Source organism: Mustela nivalis (genome assembly GCF_964662115.1).
Source record: "Mustela nivalis genome assembly, chromosome: 1".
Lineage (NCBI taxonomy): Eukaryota > Metazoa > Chordata > Mammalia > Carnivora > Mustelidae > Mustela > Mustela nivalis.
Window position 1 is genome coordinate 103,503,778 of NC_139020.1, and position 16,565 is coordinate 103,520,342.

Sequence of the window (16,565 nt, forward strand, 5' to 3'; positions counted from 1 at the left end):
TTGCTAAGGCTGATTTCCAAGAGATTATTGCCTATGTTTCCTTTTAGGAATTGTGTGGCTTTGAGCCTTACACTTAGGTCTTTAATCCATTTTGAATTTATTATTGTGTACAGTATAAGAAAGTGGTCCAGTTTCATTCTTTTGTATATAGCTGTCCAGTTTTCCCAACAACATTTATGGAAGATACTGGTTTTTTCCCCCATTATGTAATCTTGCCTCCTTTGTTACAGATTATTTACCCATATTAGCATGGGTTTATTTCTGGGCTGTCAATTGTGTTTCACTGATCTTTGTGTCTATTTGGTGCCAGTACCGTATTATTTTGATTACTATAGGTTTGTAGTAAATCTTGAAATCTGGGATTGTGATAGCTCCAACTTTGTTCTTCTTTCCCAATATAGTTTTCACAATTAGGGGGTCTTTTGTGGTTCTAAACAAATTTTATAATTATTTGTTATAGTTCTGTGAAAAATACTATTAGTATTTTGATAGGAATTACATTAAATCTATAGATTGTTTTGGGTGGATATTTAAACAATATTTTTCTTCAAAAACATGAGCTTCATATATTTTTCCATTTATTTGTGTCATCTCTGATTTCTTTCATCAATGTCTTACAGTAAAGTACGTGTCTTTCATCTCTGGTTAAATTTATTCCTAGATACTGTACTCTTTTTGATACAATTGTAAATGGGATTGTTTTCTTAATTTCTCTTTCTGCTATTTCTTTAGTAGTGTATAGAAACACAACAGATTTTTGTATGTTGATGTATCCTGCAACTTTACGGAACTCATTTATTAATTCTAATAGTTCTTTTCGGGGTGGAGTCTTTGGAGATTCTTACATATAATATGTTATCTGGAAATAGTGAAAATTTTACTTCTTGCCTGCCAATCTGAATGCCTTTTATTTCTTTTTTTTTGCCCGATGGCTAAGACCTCCAGTATTAAGTTGATTAAAAGTGGTAAGAGACCTGTACCCCTGGGGATAAAAATATATGTTTATAAAAAATTAAAAATTAAAAAAAAAAGTGGTGAGAATTGATAGCCTTGGTTTTTTCCTGATCTTAGAGGAAAAGCTCTCAGTTTTTCACTGTTGAGTATAACGTTAACTGGGGGTTTTTCCTATATGGACATTATTATGTTGAAGTATGTTTCCTCTAAATCTACTTTGTTGAGAGATTTTTATCATAAATGGATGTTGAATGTTGTCAATTTTTTTTTCTGCATCTATTGAGATGACTCTATGATGTTTATCCTTCATTTTGTTAACATGATGTATCACATTGATTGATTTGCACAAATCCAATTTTGTATCCCTGGAATAAATCCCACTTGATTGTGGTGAAAGACATATTTTTTAATTCAGTTTGCTAATATTTTGTTGAGGATTTTTCAGCTGTGTTCATCAGGGATATTGGTTTATAATTCTCTCTCTCTTTTTTTTTTTTTATAGTATCTTTGATTTTGGGATCAGGATAATGCTGGCCTCATAGCATGAATTTGGAAGCATTCCTTCCTCTTCCATTTTTTGGAATAGTTTGAGAAGAATAGGTATTAACTCTTTTTTAAATGTTTTGTAAAATTCACTTGTGAAGCTGTCTAGTCCTGGACTTTTGTTTGTTAGGAGTTTTTTGTTTTTTGTTTTTTTTTTAATAGATTCAATTTTGTTACTAGTAATTAGTCTGTTCATATTTTCTATTTCTTCCTGATTCAGTCTTGGAAAATGGTATGTTTCTAGGAATTTATCCATTTCTTCTAGGTTGTCCAAATTGTTGGCATATAATTTTTCATAGTAATCTCTTACGATCCTTTGTATTTTTCTCATGTCAGTTGTAACTGCTCTTTCATTTCCGATTTTATTGGAGTTCTCTTTCTTTTTCTCCTGTTGAGCTCAGTTAAATGTTTATCAGTTTTGTTTAGCTTTTCAAAGAGCCAACTCTTAGTTTCATTGATCCTTTCTTTTTTTGTTTTTTAGTCTCTATTCCATTTATTTCCACTCTGATCTATATTACCTCTTTCTTTCTACCTCTTTCTTTCTTTCTACTATTTATTTCTTATTTTTTTGAGAGAGGGAGAGTTCATGCACATAGGCATGAGCAGGGAGTTGGGGGAGGGCCAGAATGAGAGTCTCAGCAGGTTCCACACCCATGATGGAGCCCAATGTGGGGCTTGATCTCATGACTCTGGGATCATGACCTGAGCCAAAACCAAGTGTTGGACACTTAGCCAATTGAGCCACCCAGGCATCCAATTTTTGTCTTTCTTAAGTAATCTCTACACCTCACATGGGGCTTTAACTTACAATCCTACAATCAAGAGTTGCATGCTCTACTGATTATTAGACAGGTGCCCCTCCTGTAACTCGCTTTTTTGGTGGGGGGCAGAGGGAGGGCTCAATCTTAGAACCCTGAGATCATAACCTGAGCTGAGATCAAAAGACAAATGCTTAACTGACTAAGCCACCCAGATAACTCCTTGATTTTTAATTTCACATTGTTGTGGTTGGAAAAGATGCTTGATATGATTTAAATCTTCTTAAATTTATTGAGACTTGTTTTTGGCCTATCATGGAATCTGTTCTGGGGAATATTCCATGTGGGGTTCTGCTTCTTATCTAGATTTTACATTCCTGTCACAACATAGGGAGCACAGTGCTAGGACTTGAGAAGAGCTTGAGAATGTATTCCTGAATTGTTAACTAAGTAACTGCTATGTCCTCATAACAAACACATATCATTTTTGTGTGGGTTAGAGCAGGGCAACATGATTCAGTTAAAATCTAAATTGTCAATTAAACACAATTTTGTTAAGATGTCTTTTCTTACCAAGTTGATCTATAGATTTTACACAGTACCAAGCAACATCTCAGCAAGCACCAAGCAACATCTCAGCAAGCTTTTTTGTAGAAATTGAAAAGCTGATTCTAAAATTCATACAGAAAGATAAAGGATGTAGAATAGCCAAAACAACTTTAGAAAGGAAAAACAGAAGATGGAAGTGGAGTAGGAGGACCCTAGGCTCACCTCATCCCACAAATACAACTAGATAACTGTGAAATCATCCTAAATACACCAGAAATTGACCTAAAGACTGATGGAACAAACTACAACTGAAAGGAGAGAAAAAGGCACATGAAAGAAGGTAGCAAGTGCAGAGATGTGGTTTAGGGGAGAAACAGATCACAGCTGCTGCAAAGGGAAGGAAATCATGATCACAGAGAGGGTGAGAGAGAGAGGAGCACACAGAGGAATGCACAAGCAGAATGTTTCCCCATAGACACTGGCCTAGAAAATGAGAGGGGCTGAATTTTCATGAGTTCTTGCAACCAGCAGGGCTGAAAGCCTGGAATTGTAAAGGTCAGTGGTCTTGGCTGGGATAGGGCCAGGACAGCACTGTGCTGCTCCTGGAGAGAAGGCAGGCAAACAACCCCAGACCATATAGTGTGGCAACAGTCATCTGAACAGTGCCTGAGGCATGCAGTGGAGAGATTATTTGCTCTTCTTAGAGTGTGTCCCCGAGAGGCAGTATTTGTGGAGATGCCTCTCTGGGGACAAAGGAGATAACTTGTATCATTGCCCTCCCCTGCCCCTCAGCATAAACATAGAACCACCTGCAGGAAGTAATTCCAACACTTGCTGCCTAACTAGCTTACACCAAGCCCCAACCCTTGCACTCCAGGGGATCTACTCTTCTCAGGCACACTTGCCTCAGTCCTAGCTTGGTGCCTCCTCTCCCAGAAGACCAGTACAAACTCTTACCCACACCACATCTCCCACTCAGAGAGTTTTGCAGGACCTCAGTTCTGAAGGAGGTGGTGACAGGTCTCATTTCACAAGCAGACCAGAGCACACTTAGTTAACATCTGACACATTCAGGTCAGGGACCAAACACTACTCACAGCAGGCAAAGAGAACCTCTGCAGATGACTGGCCTAAAGGATAGAGTAACCAGAACACAATGGCAGAGTGCATGCAGCACACACTGAAGATACCACCTGGAGCACCAGGTCCAGGGCAGTACATGACCTCCTCTTTATAGGGCCATTATTTTCAGGAGCAGAAGATATAACTGGTTTTTCTAACATAGAGAAGAAGACAGAAACCCAGACAAAAATGCCAAGATGGAAGAATTCATCCCAAATGAAAGAACAAGATAACTCCATGGCCAGAGATCTAAGCAAAACAGATATAAGTAACATGCCTGATAGAAAATTTAAAGAAATGATCATTAGGATACTCACTAGGCTTGAGAAAAGAACAGAATGCATCAGTGAAATCCTTACCACAGAGGTAAAAGAGCTACAAAAGAATCAGTCAGAAATGAAGAGTGCAATAAATGAGATTAGAAACGTGGTTGATGCAATGAAAGCAGGCTGAAAGAAGCAGAGAAATGAACTAATGACCTAGAAGACAAAATAATGGAAAGGACGGAAGATGAACAAATGAGAAGGAAAAATATGCAAACTGAGAATAGACTTAGGGAACTTAGTGACTCCATCAAATGTAATAACATTCATATTATAGGAGTCCCAGGAGAAGAAAGGGGACAGAAAATTTATTTGAAGAAATAATAGCTGAAAACTAATCTAATCTGGGGAAAGAAAGAGACATCCAGAGTGAGGAGACACAGAGAACTCCCATTAAAATCAACAAAAGCAGTCCAACATCAAGACATATGGTAATTAAATTTGCAAAATATAGTGATAAAGGAAAAATCATAAAAGCAGCAAATGAATTCATTAATTTATAAGAAAAAACCCATAAGGCTAAGCTGGAGATTTTTCAACAGAAACTTGGCAAGCCAGGAGGGAATAGCATGATATATTCAAAGTACTATATGGGAAAAATCTGCAACCAAGAATATTCTATCCAGCAAGACTATCATTCATAATAGAAGGAGAGATAAAGAGTTTCCCAGACAAACAAAAACTAAAGGAGCTTGTGACCACTAAACCAGTCCTGAAAGAAATATTAAAGGGGACTCTTTGAGTGGAAAGGAGAGAATAAAAATGACAATAGAATGCCAGGAAACACAAAATCAGTAAAAAATGAATTTTTCTGTAAAGACCAGTCAAGGAACTCACAAAAAAGGAAAAAAGATAATAACTATGCTTAAAATATGGGGAGAAGAGGAGAAAAGAATGAGTTCAAATTTGAACAACCATCAACTTATTATAGACTGCTATTTTCAGAAGAGGATATATACAAACCTAATGGTCACCATATATCAAAAAATACTAATAAACATGCAAAGAATAAAGAGAAATAAGTCCAAATATATCACTAAAGAAAATCAGCAAAACATGAAAGAGAGAAAAGTATTCAAGGATCAGAGAAAATCTCCAGAAACAACCACAGAACAAGTAATCCAATGGCAACAAATGCATATCAATACTTACTGTGAATGTAAATGGACTAAATGCTCCAATCAAAAGACACAGGGTATCAGAATGGATTAAAAAAAAAAGGACCCATGTTATGTTGCCTACAAGAGCCTCATTTTAGATCTAAAGACACATGCAGATTGAAGGTGAGGGGTTGGAAAACACATATCACGCAAATGGATGTCAAAAGAAATCAGGAGTAGCAATATTTATATTGGACAAACTGTAGTTTGTTTTTTAAGTAGGCTCCATGCCAGTGTGGAACCCAGTGCAGGACTTGAACTCACAACCCTGAGATCAAGAGTCAGATGCTTAACTGACTGAGACACCTGGGTACCCTTGACACACTGGGCTTTAAAACAAAGGCTATAACAAGAGACAAAGCAGGACACTACCTAATAGTAATGAGAACAATCCTACAAGAAGATAAAACAATTACAAATATTTGTGCACCCAACATTGGAGCACCCAAATATATAAAACAATTTACAACATAAAGGAAATAATCAATAATAATACAACAATAATAGGAGCTATTAACACTCCACTTACATCAATGGACAGATCATTTAACCAGAAAATTGAGAAGTAAACAATGGTTTTGTTGAGAAGTAAACAATGGTTTTGTTGAGAAGTAAACAATGGGTTTGTTCTGACACACCAGACCAGTGGACTTAACAGATATATTTCATCCTAAAACAGCAGACTATACATTCTTTCCAAGTGCATATAGAACATCATTCTCCAGAATATATCACATATTAGGTCACAAACAGGCCTCAACAAATACAAAAAGATTGAAGTCATACCATACAACTTTTCTGATCACAATGCTGTGAACCCAGAAGTCAACCACAAGAAAAAAATCTGGAAAGACCACAAACACACACAGGTTAAACAACATACTACTAACCAATGAACAAGTCTACCAGGAAATCAAAGAAAAAATTAAAAAATGCATGGAGACAAATGAAAATGAAAACACAACAGTTCAACATCTTTGGGATACACCAAAACCAGTCCAAGAGGGAAGTACATAACAATACTGGCCTACCTCAAGAAGCAATAAAAATCTCAAGTAAACAACCTAAACTTATACCTATAGGAGTTATAAAAAGAACAATAAATGGAGCATACAGCCAGCAGAAGGAAGGAAATAATAAACATTAGAGCAGAAATAAATGGTATAGAAACTAAAATAAATGAACAAATCAATGAAGCCAGGAGCTGGTTCTTTGAAAAATTAATAAAATTGATAAACCTCTAGCCAGAGTTATTAAAAAGAGAAAGGACCCAAATAAATAAAATAACAAATGAAAGAGGAAAAATAATAACCAATACAAATACAGAATACAAACAATTATAAGAGAATATTATGGAAAACTATATGCCAACAAACTGGACTACCTACAAGAAATGGATAAATTTCTAGAAACATATAAATTACCAAAACTGAAACAAGAAGAAACAGAAAACTTGAACAGACCAATAACCATCAAAGAAATTGAATCAGTAATAAAAGAAATCCTAACAAAGAAAAGTCCAGGACCAGATAGGTTCACAGCTATCTGTAGAATTCTCCAAACATTTAAAGAAGAGTTAATACAGATTCTTATCAAACTATTCCAAAAAAAATAAAAGAGGAAGGAAAGCTTCCCAATTCATCCTTTGAGGCCAGCATTACCCTGACACCAAAACTAGATAAAGACACCACACACACACATAAAAGAGAACTACAGACCAATATCTCTGATGAACATAGATACAAAAATCCTCAACAAAATATTAGCAAACCAAATCTAACAATACATTAAAAGAATCATTCACCATGATAAAGTGGAATTTATTTCTGGATTGCAGGATTCCTCGTTTCATTATTCCCACATCAATCAACATGATACATCACCTTAATAAAAAAAAAAGGATAAGAACCATATGATCATTCTACTAAATACAGAAAAAGCATTTGACAAAGTACACATCCATTCATGACAAACACCCTCAACAAAGCAGGGATAGAGGGAACATACCTCAACATAATGAAGGCCATATATGGAGTTAGTATCATCCTAAATGAGGAAAACCTGAGAGCTTTACTTCTACAGTCAGGAGCAAGACAAGGATGTCTACTCTCACCACTTTTATTCAAACTAATACTGGAAGACCTAGCCACAGCAAGCAGACAACAAAAAGAAATAAAAGGCATCCAAATAGGATAGCCAGGGAAGAAGTCAAACTTTTACTGTTTACAGATGATATGATATTATATATAGAAAACCAGAGACTCCAGAAAAAAATGCTAGAAACTAAAATGAATTTGGTAAAGTCACAGAATACAAAATCAAACTATGGAAATCTGTTGTGTTTCTTTTTTCCCCTTCTTTTCTCTTTTTTAAAACTTTATATTCAATTTAAACACAACACATAGTACATTATTAGTTTCAAATGTAGTGTTCAACATTTCATCAGTTGCATATAACACCCAGCGCTCATCACAACATGTGCCCTCCTTAATGCCCATCACCTAGTAACCCCTTCCCCCAACCCACCTCCCTTTCATCAACCCTCAGTTTCTTTCTCATAATTAAGAGTTGCTTACCATTTGTCTCCCTCTCTGATTCCTTTCCATTCAGTTTTCCCTCCCTTCACTTATGGTCCTCTGCACTGTTTCTTACATTCTACATATGAGTGAAGCCATATGATAATCGTCTTTCTCCAACTGACTTATTTCATTTAACATAATACCCTCCAATTCCATCCACATCAATGCAAATGGTAAATATTCATCCTGATAGCTGAGTAATATTCTATTGTATATATACACCACATCTTCTTTATCCATTCATCTGTTGAAGGACATCTCGACTCCTTCCACAGTTTGGTTATTGTGGACATAAATACTGGGGTGCAGGTGCCCTTCACTTCAACACACCTGTATCTTTGGGGTAAATACCTAGTAATGCAATTGCTAGATTGTAAGGTTGCTCTATTTTTAACTTCTTGAAGAAACATCCATAGTGTTTTCCAGAGTGGCTGTACCAGCTTGCATTCCCAACAATGTAGAAGGGTCCCCCTTTCTCCACATCCTCACCAAGATTTGATGTTTCCTGTCTTCTTAATTTTAGCCATTCTGACTGGTGTAAGGTGATATCTCATTGTGGTTTTTTGGTTTATATTTTGCTGATGAAAAGTGACGTGGAGCATTTTTTCACTGTCAGCCATATGTCTCCTTTGGAGAAATGTCTGTTCATGTCTCCTGCCTATTTCTTGACTGGATTATTTGCTTTTTGGGTGTTGAGTTTGATAAGTTCTTCATATTTCTTCACACTACTGGCCCTTTATCTGATAATACATTTGCAAATATCTTTTCCTATTCTATAGGTTGCCTTCTGACTGTTTCCTTTGCTATGCAGAAGCTTTTTATCTTGATGAAGACCCAACAGTTTATTTTTGTTTTTGTTTACTTTGCCTTTGGAGACATGTCCAGCAAGAAGTTGCTGCATGGCATTTCTATACACCAATAATGAAGCAGCAGAAAGAGAAATTAAGGAATCATTATTATTTATAATTGCACCAAAACCAAAGCTGTAGTAATCAAAACAGAAGTTCCTGGCATAAAACTAGACACATAGATCAATAGAACAAAATAGAAGCCCAGAAATGAATACATAAATATACTGTCATTTAATCTTTGACAAACCAGGTAAGAATATCCAATGAGAAAGACTGTCTCTTCAACAAATGGTGTTGGAAAAACTGGAAATGGACAGCAGCATGCAAAAGAATGAATCTTGAACACTTACATTATACACAAAAATAAACTCAAAATGGATTAAGGACTTAAATGTGAGACCTGGAACCATAAAAATCCTAGAAGAGAGCACAGGCAGTTACTTCTTTGACATCAGCTACAACAACTTCTTTCTACATCTGTTCCCTGAGGCAAGGGAAACAAAAGCAAAAATAAACTATTGCAACATCAAAATAAAAAGCTTGTGCACAGTAAAGGAAACAACCAACAAAACTAAGAGGCAATTTAAGAAATGGGAGAAGATATTTGTAAATGACATATCTGATAAAGGCTTAGTATCTAAAATACATAAAGAACTTATAAAACTGAACACCCAAAACAATCCAATTAAAAAGTGGGCAGAAGATATGAATAGACATTTTTTCCAAAGACGACATACAGATCTCCAACAAGCACATGAAACGATGCTCAACATCACACATTATCAGAGCAATGCAAATCAAAACTACAGTGAGATATCTCAGAGCTGTAAGAACAGCTAAAATCAACAACGCAAGAAACAGCAGGTGTTGGTGAGGACGTGGAGAAAGGGAAACCCTCGTGCACTGTTGGTGGGAATGCAAACTGGTGCAGTCATTCTGGAAAACAGTATGGAGTTTCCTCAAAAAATTAAAGATAGAACTACCCTACAACTCACAAATTGAACTACTAGCTATTTACCCAAAGGACACAAAAATATAGATTGAAAGGGGTCATGCACCTCGATATTTATAGCAGCATTATCAACAATAGGCAAACTATATAGAGCACAAATGTCCATCAACTGATGAATGGATAAAGAGGAGGTAGTATGTGTACACACACACACACACACACACACACACACACACACGATGGAATATTTCTCATCCATAAAAAAGAACAAGATCTTGCCATTTGCAAGGACATAAATGGAGCTGGAGGGAAATAAGTTAATTAGAGAAAGACAAATATAACTTGTCATGCAATTTCACTCATATATGGAATTTCACTCATATGTGGGATTTAAGAAACAAAACAATGAGCAAAGGAAGAAGGAGGGCAAAGCAAGAAACAGACTTTTAACTACAGAGAATGAAGTGATGGTTGCCAGAGGGAAAGTAGGGGAAAATGGGTTAAATAGGTGATGAGGATTAAGGAAGGCCCTTGTAATGACCACCAGCTGTTGCATGTAAGTATTGAGTCACTAGATTGTAACACCTGAAACTAATATTACACTCTATGATAATAAGTGGAATTTAAATAATTTTTTAAAAGGTAGAGTAAAGTTAAAGGATTGGATTTTAAGGCTTATTATAAATCTACAGTAATCAAGATAGTAAAGTAAAGATGTCAGGATAGACAAATAGATCAATGGGATGAAATAGAGCATCTAGAAATGGATTCACTTATATAAATAGTCAGCTGGAGAAATGGTAATGGAATAACTGGACACCAATAAACAAAAAACTGAACTTTGATCCACATTTCACACTATTTACCAAAAGATTTCTTAGGCACAAACCAAAAATATGATAAATATGATAAATTTTTTAAAACTTGGATTTCATCAAAATTAAAATCTTCTGTTCTACAAAAGATACTCTTAAAAAAAATTAAGTAATCTCCATGTCCAACATGGGGTTTGAACTCACCAATCCTGAAAGACCCTAAAACTGAGCCAGCCAAGCACCTCCAATAGATACTCTTAAGACTATGAAAAGATAAGCCACACACCAAAAGAAAATATTTGCAAAACATAATCTAGTAAAGGATTTATATCTATGGTATATAAAAATAAACCTCTCAACACTTAAGAATGAGAAAACAATGAGCAAAAGATTTGAATGGACACTTCATTGAAAAAGATATATGGATAGCAAAGCACATGAAAAGATACTTAAACATTAGTCACTAGGAAAAAGCAAATTAAAATCTCAATAACATACTGTTCAACACCTATTATAAGGCTGGCTTAAAGTAAAAAGACTGACAACAGCAAGTTTTGGTGAGGAATGTAGAGCCAGGGAAACTCTCACACGCTACTCTGGGAATAAATAATAATTTGGAAAATAGTAACTTCTTAAAAAGTTAAATATGTACCTGCCATATGGCCTAACCATTACACTCTTAGGTGTTTACCCAAGAGAAACAAAAATGCGTGTACACAAGAACAACTCATACTTGAACATTAATAGCAGCATTATTCAAAATAGCCCAAGAAAGTGGAAATATTCATTAACAGGTAAATGAACAAAGAAATTGGGTTATATCCAAACAATGGAATACCACACTTCACTTAAAAGGGATGTACTATTGTTACACACACCAACAGGATTGAATCTCCAAATAATTATGCTGAGCAAGAGAAACCAGACCAAAGTACATGCTGTGTGATTCTCTGTATGGAATGATAAAAAAAAATCAAACTAATCTATAGTAACAGAAAGAAGATCACTGACCACCTGGGAAGCAATGGAGGATAAGGGAAGGGCAGGAGAAAGGTAATACAAAGGGGCATTTGGAAACTTTTGGGGGTGATAGATGTGTTCATAGTCTTGATTGTGGTGATGCTTTCACAGCTGTGTACATGTGTCATGTACATGTACATTTAAGTTGCATATTTAAATATGTGCACTTTGCTATGTTAATTATACCTCGATACAGTTGTTTTAAAAATAATAGTTTGGGGCACCTGGGTGGCTTAATTGGTTAAGCATCCGAATCTTGGTTTCGGCTTAGGTCATGATCTCAGGGTCCTGGAATTGAGCTCTGCATTGGACTCCATGCCCAGTGCAGAGTCTGCTTGTCCCTTTCCTTCTGCTCCTCCTCCTGCTCTCTCTCTGTCTTTCAAACAAATAAATAAAATCTTCTAAAAAATAGTTTAAGGCCTCTGCCCAGAAACTTTTTTAAGATAAAATGCATATCTCAAGGCATTAACCCTAGTTAACCTAATTCCACAGTTTTAGGGTAGGACCCAGATTATCTACATTTGTAACAAGCCCTGCAAGTAATTCTAATGCAGGCTATCCCTAAAATATCTTTTGCAAAACTATGGTAAAGATTTCTAGAACAATCTTGTGACTAGAATGTTGCTTCGGGGGAAAAGAAGTAACTTTTTCTGCTGGGGCTGTTACATCTTCCTGTCTTATGCCTCCAGAGCATTCATGCTCAATTACCTTAATGTGTATTTAGCACAGTATTAAGAGTAAATCATCGTGTTTCCCCATCTTACTTTTATACAAATTAAAATAAACTACACAGTGTAGTTATTATTTCTTGGCAAAAGCCAATAGTTTAAATAATGAACTTACATCACTCAGTTGTTGTGACAGAAAACTGATGTGGTGGTTTTCCAGTCACAGTTCTTAGCTTATCTTTTTCCTCATCTCATCATGCATACCCACCCTTCTATCTTCCTGTCCAACTAATAGTCAGGGAAGACACAGAAAGAATGCGAAAGGGTTGCATTCCTGATAGGCCTCTGAGGACAAAGTTTATCTTTTCATATTTACATAATTTTCCTTACTAAACACACAAATCATTGTCAGTATAAATGATAGGAAATCAATTTTCCACATGAGACTAGCATTTCTTAGCCCTCAGGCAGATATTGCCCTGAAGGCAATATCTGAACTCAACTGATGCAGCTTGTGGATTTTCCTACCAACTATCCCTACTGCTATGAGGATCAACTGAAAAAACAAATGTGAAAGAGCAATGCCTACTCAAAGATGATTCTTAATTAATAAAACTATGCAGCAAGTGTTACCTGTGAAAATAGCATAGGGAAAAAACCTCCAAAAATTCCCTCCTCCGTGGGGTTATGGACATTGGGGAAGGTATGTGCTATAGTGAGTGCTGTGAAGTGTGTAAACCTGGAGATTCACAGACCTGTACCTCTGGGGATAAAAATATATGTTTATAAAAAATTAAAAATTAAAAAAAAATTCTCTCCTCCATGAAAACAGAAAAAAACTGGCAAAAGTAGTCAGTGACAATATTTTCAGAACACTAGAAATTAAGCAAAGGCTTACAGCAACGAGGAGAACACGTATTCAAGAGAAATGGCTGAATCTTGGTATGAACAGTAAGCTTTGTGGTGTTTTAGCTGCCCTGTTCCCAACCTACCCCCTCCTTCTTGATGGTAGCTTTAGAATTCAACAGCCTGCAGTCAAGGTGAAATTAGCAATCTGGCAGCCATAGGAGGGGGCAAAACAGGGTTAAAGTTTGTTCAAAGTCTCATTCCCAGAGAACTATCATTATCTGACTTGTTTAGGGGTTCCTTGGAACACCCTACTTACAAGGCTGTCTTTATTAGACCTATTCATAGCTAGCACAGTGTGAAAAGCCTTCTCTCCTGGGGCATTTGTAGACAATTGCTAGAGGCAATATTTTAACTTCTTGGCTGCCCGAGGCTGAGGCAAAAATAGGCTAATCAAAAGTTTAAAAGGAAAAACTTGGGAATGGGAGGTCCATAGTGGCTTTGAAAGCTCCCAAATATTTCTGAGAATCTAGAAGGCCATGTATAAATGCCCAAGTCTGTATGCATTTTCAGGACAAATCTAAGAAGGCCTTATGCTCTCATCTCTAGTGGGGAGAGAGCTTGGGACTCTGAACAAACAGGAAGTGAAGGATAAGGTGGAATTGTCACCTGCTTGGCTGTGTGTTGAGGGTATGTTGAAAGTGCACCCCAATATCCACACAAGCTCCTGGCAAACACTGGAGAAATTACCAAACAAACAATAAAAACAACAAACAATACCAACAAAAACCACTGGAAATGGAGGATACTTGGATTTCTAAAATTGCCACATTTTGTTATTAAATGTCCAATTTGGGGGCACCTGGGTGGCTCAGTCGTTAATGCCTTCAGTCGCTGATGCCTTCAGGTCAGGTCATGATCCCAGGGTCCTGGGATCGATACCCCATCAGGCTTCCTGGTCAGTGGGAAGCCTGCTTCTCCCTCTCCCTCTCCCACTCCCCCTGCTTGTTCCCTCTCTTGCTGTGTCACTCTCTGTCAAATAAATAAATAAAATCTTTAAAAAAATAAATAAATGTCCAGTTTTTAACAGAAAAATTATATGCTATGTAAAGAAACAAGAAAGCATGACCCATACATAGAAAAAAGAAAGAAAGAAAAAAAAAAGCAATCAAGAGAAATTGTCCCTGAGGAATTGAAGATAATTAGACTTCCGTGACCAAGAATTTAAATCAACTATTTAAAAACTGTTCAAAAAAATAAAAAAACTGTTCAAAGAATTAAAGGAATCCATAAAAAAGAACTAAAGGAAATTGTGAGAACAAACTCTTATCATATTGAGAAAATAGAATTATATTTGAAAGGGCCAAGAGAAATTCTGGCTTGAACAGTATAATAATTGAAATGAAAAATTCACTAGAGTGGCCCAAAAGCAAACTTGAACAGGCAGAAGAGAGTCATGGAACTTAGATATAGGTCAATTGAAACTATCCAGTTTGAGGAAGAGAAAGAAAAAGAATGAAATAGAATTTTCTAGCCATAAAGACCTGTAGGACTCCATCGCATACAACATAGACAGAATGGGAATCCCAGAAGTCAGAAACAAAGGGGCTAAAAGAATACTTAAAGAAACAATGGTTGAAGACTTCCTAAATTGGATAAAAAACACTAATCTCCATATCCAAATGAACTATCTACAAACTCCAAGAAATATAAATTCAAAGAGGGTTATATTTAGACATATCAAACTGTCAAAACATAAAGCATCTGAAAGCAGGAGAGAGAAAAGCAACTTGTCACATGCAAGATATTTTTAAAAAAAATTATCTCTCATCTTTACATACATATGTATTTTTTAAAAAGATTTTATTTATTTGATAGAGAGATAGCACAAGTAGGAAGAGCAGCAGACAGAAGGAGGAGGAGGAGCAGGCTCTCCATGGAGCAGGGAGCCTGATGTGGGACTTGATCCCAGGATCCTGGGATCATGACCTGAGCCGAAGGCAGAGGCTTAACCAACTGAGCCACCCAGGTTCCCCTGTATATGTATTAATTTAGAGGAAGCATACACATGCACTGCGGTAGGGGCAGAGCGGAGGGAGAGAGAGAATCCCAAGCAGGCTCCATGCCCAGCATGAGCCCAATGCAGAGATTGATATCATGACCCTGAAATCATGACCTGAGCTAAAATCAAGTCGGACACTTAACCGACTTAGCCACTCAGGTGCCCCAAGACATTTTCAGTAAGACTAATAGTTGATTTCTTATCAGAAACTATGGAAGCCACAAAACAGTACATGGCATGACATATTCAAAATGCTTAAAGAAAATGACTGTCAACCAAGAATTCTCTATCTACGGCCAACTGATTTTCAACAAGGGTGCTATCTTAGTTTGGGCTGCTGTAACAAATTACCACAGACTGGACAGCTTATATACAACAGATATTTATTTCTCACAGTTCTGGAGGCTTGGAAGTCTGAGATCCCATGCCAGCATGGTTGAATTCTGGCAAGGATCCTCTTCTGGGCTGCAGATTGGTGACTTCTCATTATATCCTTATCACAGCAGAGAGCAGACAGAGGAAGCAAGTTCTCTCATGGCACTTATAAAGGCATTAATCCTATTCGTGATGGCTGAACTCTTATAACCACATCTACTCCTAATTACTTCCCAAAGTCTTCACTTTCTCATACCATTGGGTATTACCATTGGGTAAAGTTCTAATGAATGAATTTGGGGGGAAAACAAACATAGTTATGCCACTTGAGTCCATAACAAGTGCCAAGGCCATCCAGTGGAGAATAGAATAGACTTTTTAACAAATGGTTCAGGGACAGCAGGAGATATATATATATATATATATATATATATATATATATATATATACACACACACACACATACATATATATGTATGTATATATATATGGAAAAATAAACTTAGATTCCTAATTCACCTCTTATGTAAAAATTAACTCAAAATGGATCCAGGAGTTAAAACTAAATTTTTAAAGAAGAGCATAGGTGTAAATCTTGGGTTAAGCAATGGTTTCTTAGATGTGACACCAATACACAAGCAACCAAAGAAAAAACAGATAAATTAGACTTCATCAAGTTAAAAACTTTTGTACTTCAAAAGATATCACCAAGAAAATGAAAAGACATCCCACAGAATGGGAAAAAATATTTGTAAATCATATAAAATATTTGTAAATCATATAAAAAATGAATAGCCTAATTAAAAAATGGGCAAAGAAATTGTATAGATGTCTCTTCAAAGGAAATATACAAATGGCCAATAAGCACAAGAAAAGATGCTCAATATCACCAGCATTAGGGAAATGCAAATCAAAACCACAATGAGCGACCACTTCACACCTACTGGGGTGGTAAGAAGAAGAAGAAGAAGGAGAAAAAGAGGAAGAC

At 36.2% G+C, this 16,565-nt stretch overlaps 1 protein-coding gene and 1 long non-coding RNA gene across 4 annotated transcripts in view; one reads left to right on the forward strand and one right to left on the reverse strand.

The window, feature by feature from the left end:
- LOC309845289 overlaps window positions 1–16,565 on the forward strand; it is a 42,730-nt gene that overhangs the window by 22,616 nt on the left and 3,549 nt on the right. The gene's annotated exons all lie outside the window — the stretch shown is intronic.
- The window catches only part of MCF2L2 (MCF.2 cell line derived transforming sequence-like 2), a 250,664-nt gene that overhangs the window by 14,564 nt on the left and 219,535 nt on the right, over window positions 1–16,565 (reverse strand). The window lies entirely within an intron of this gene.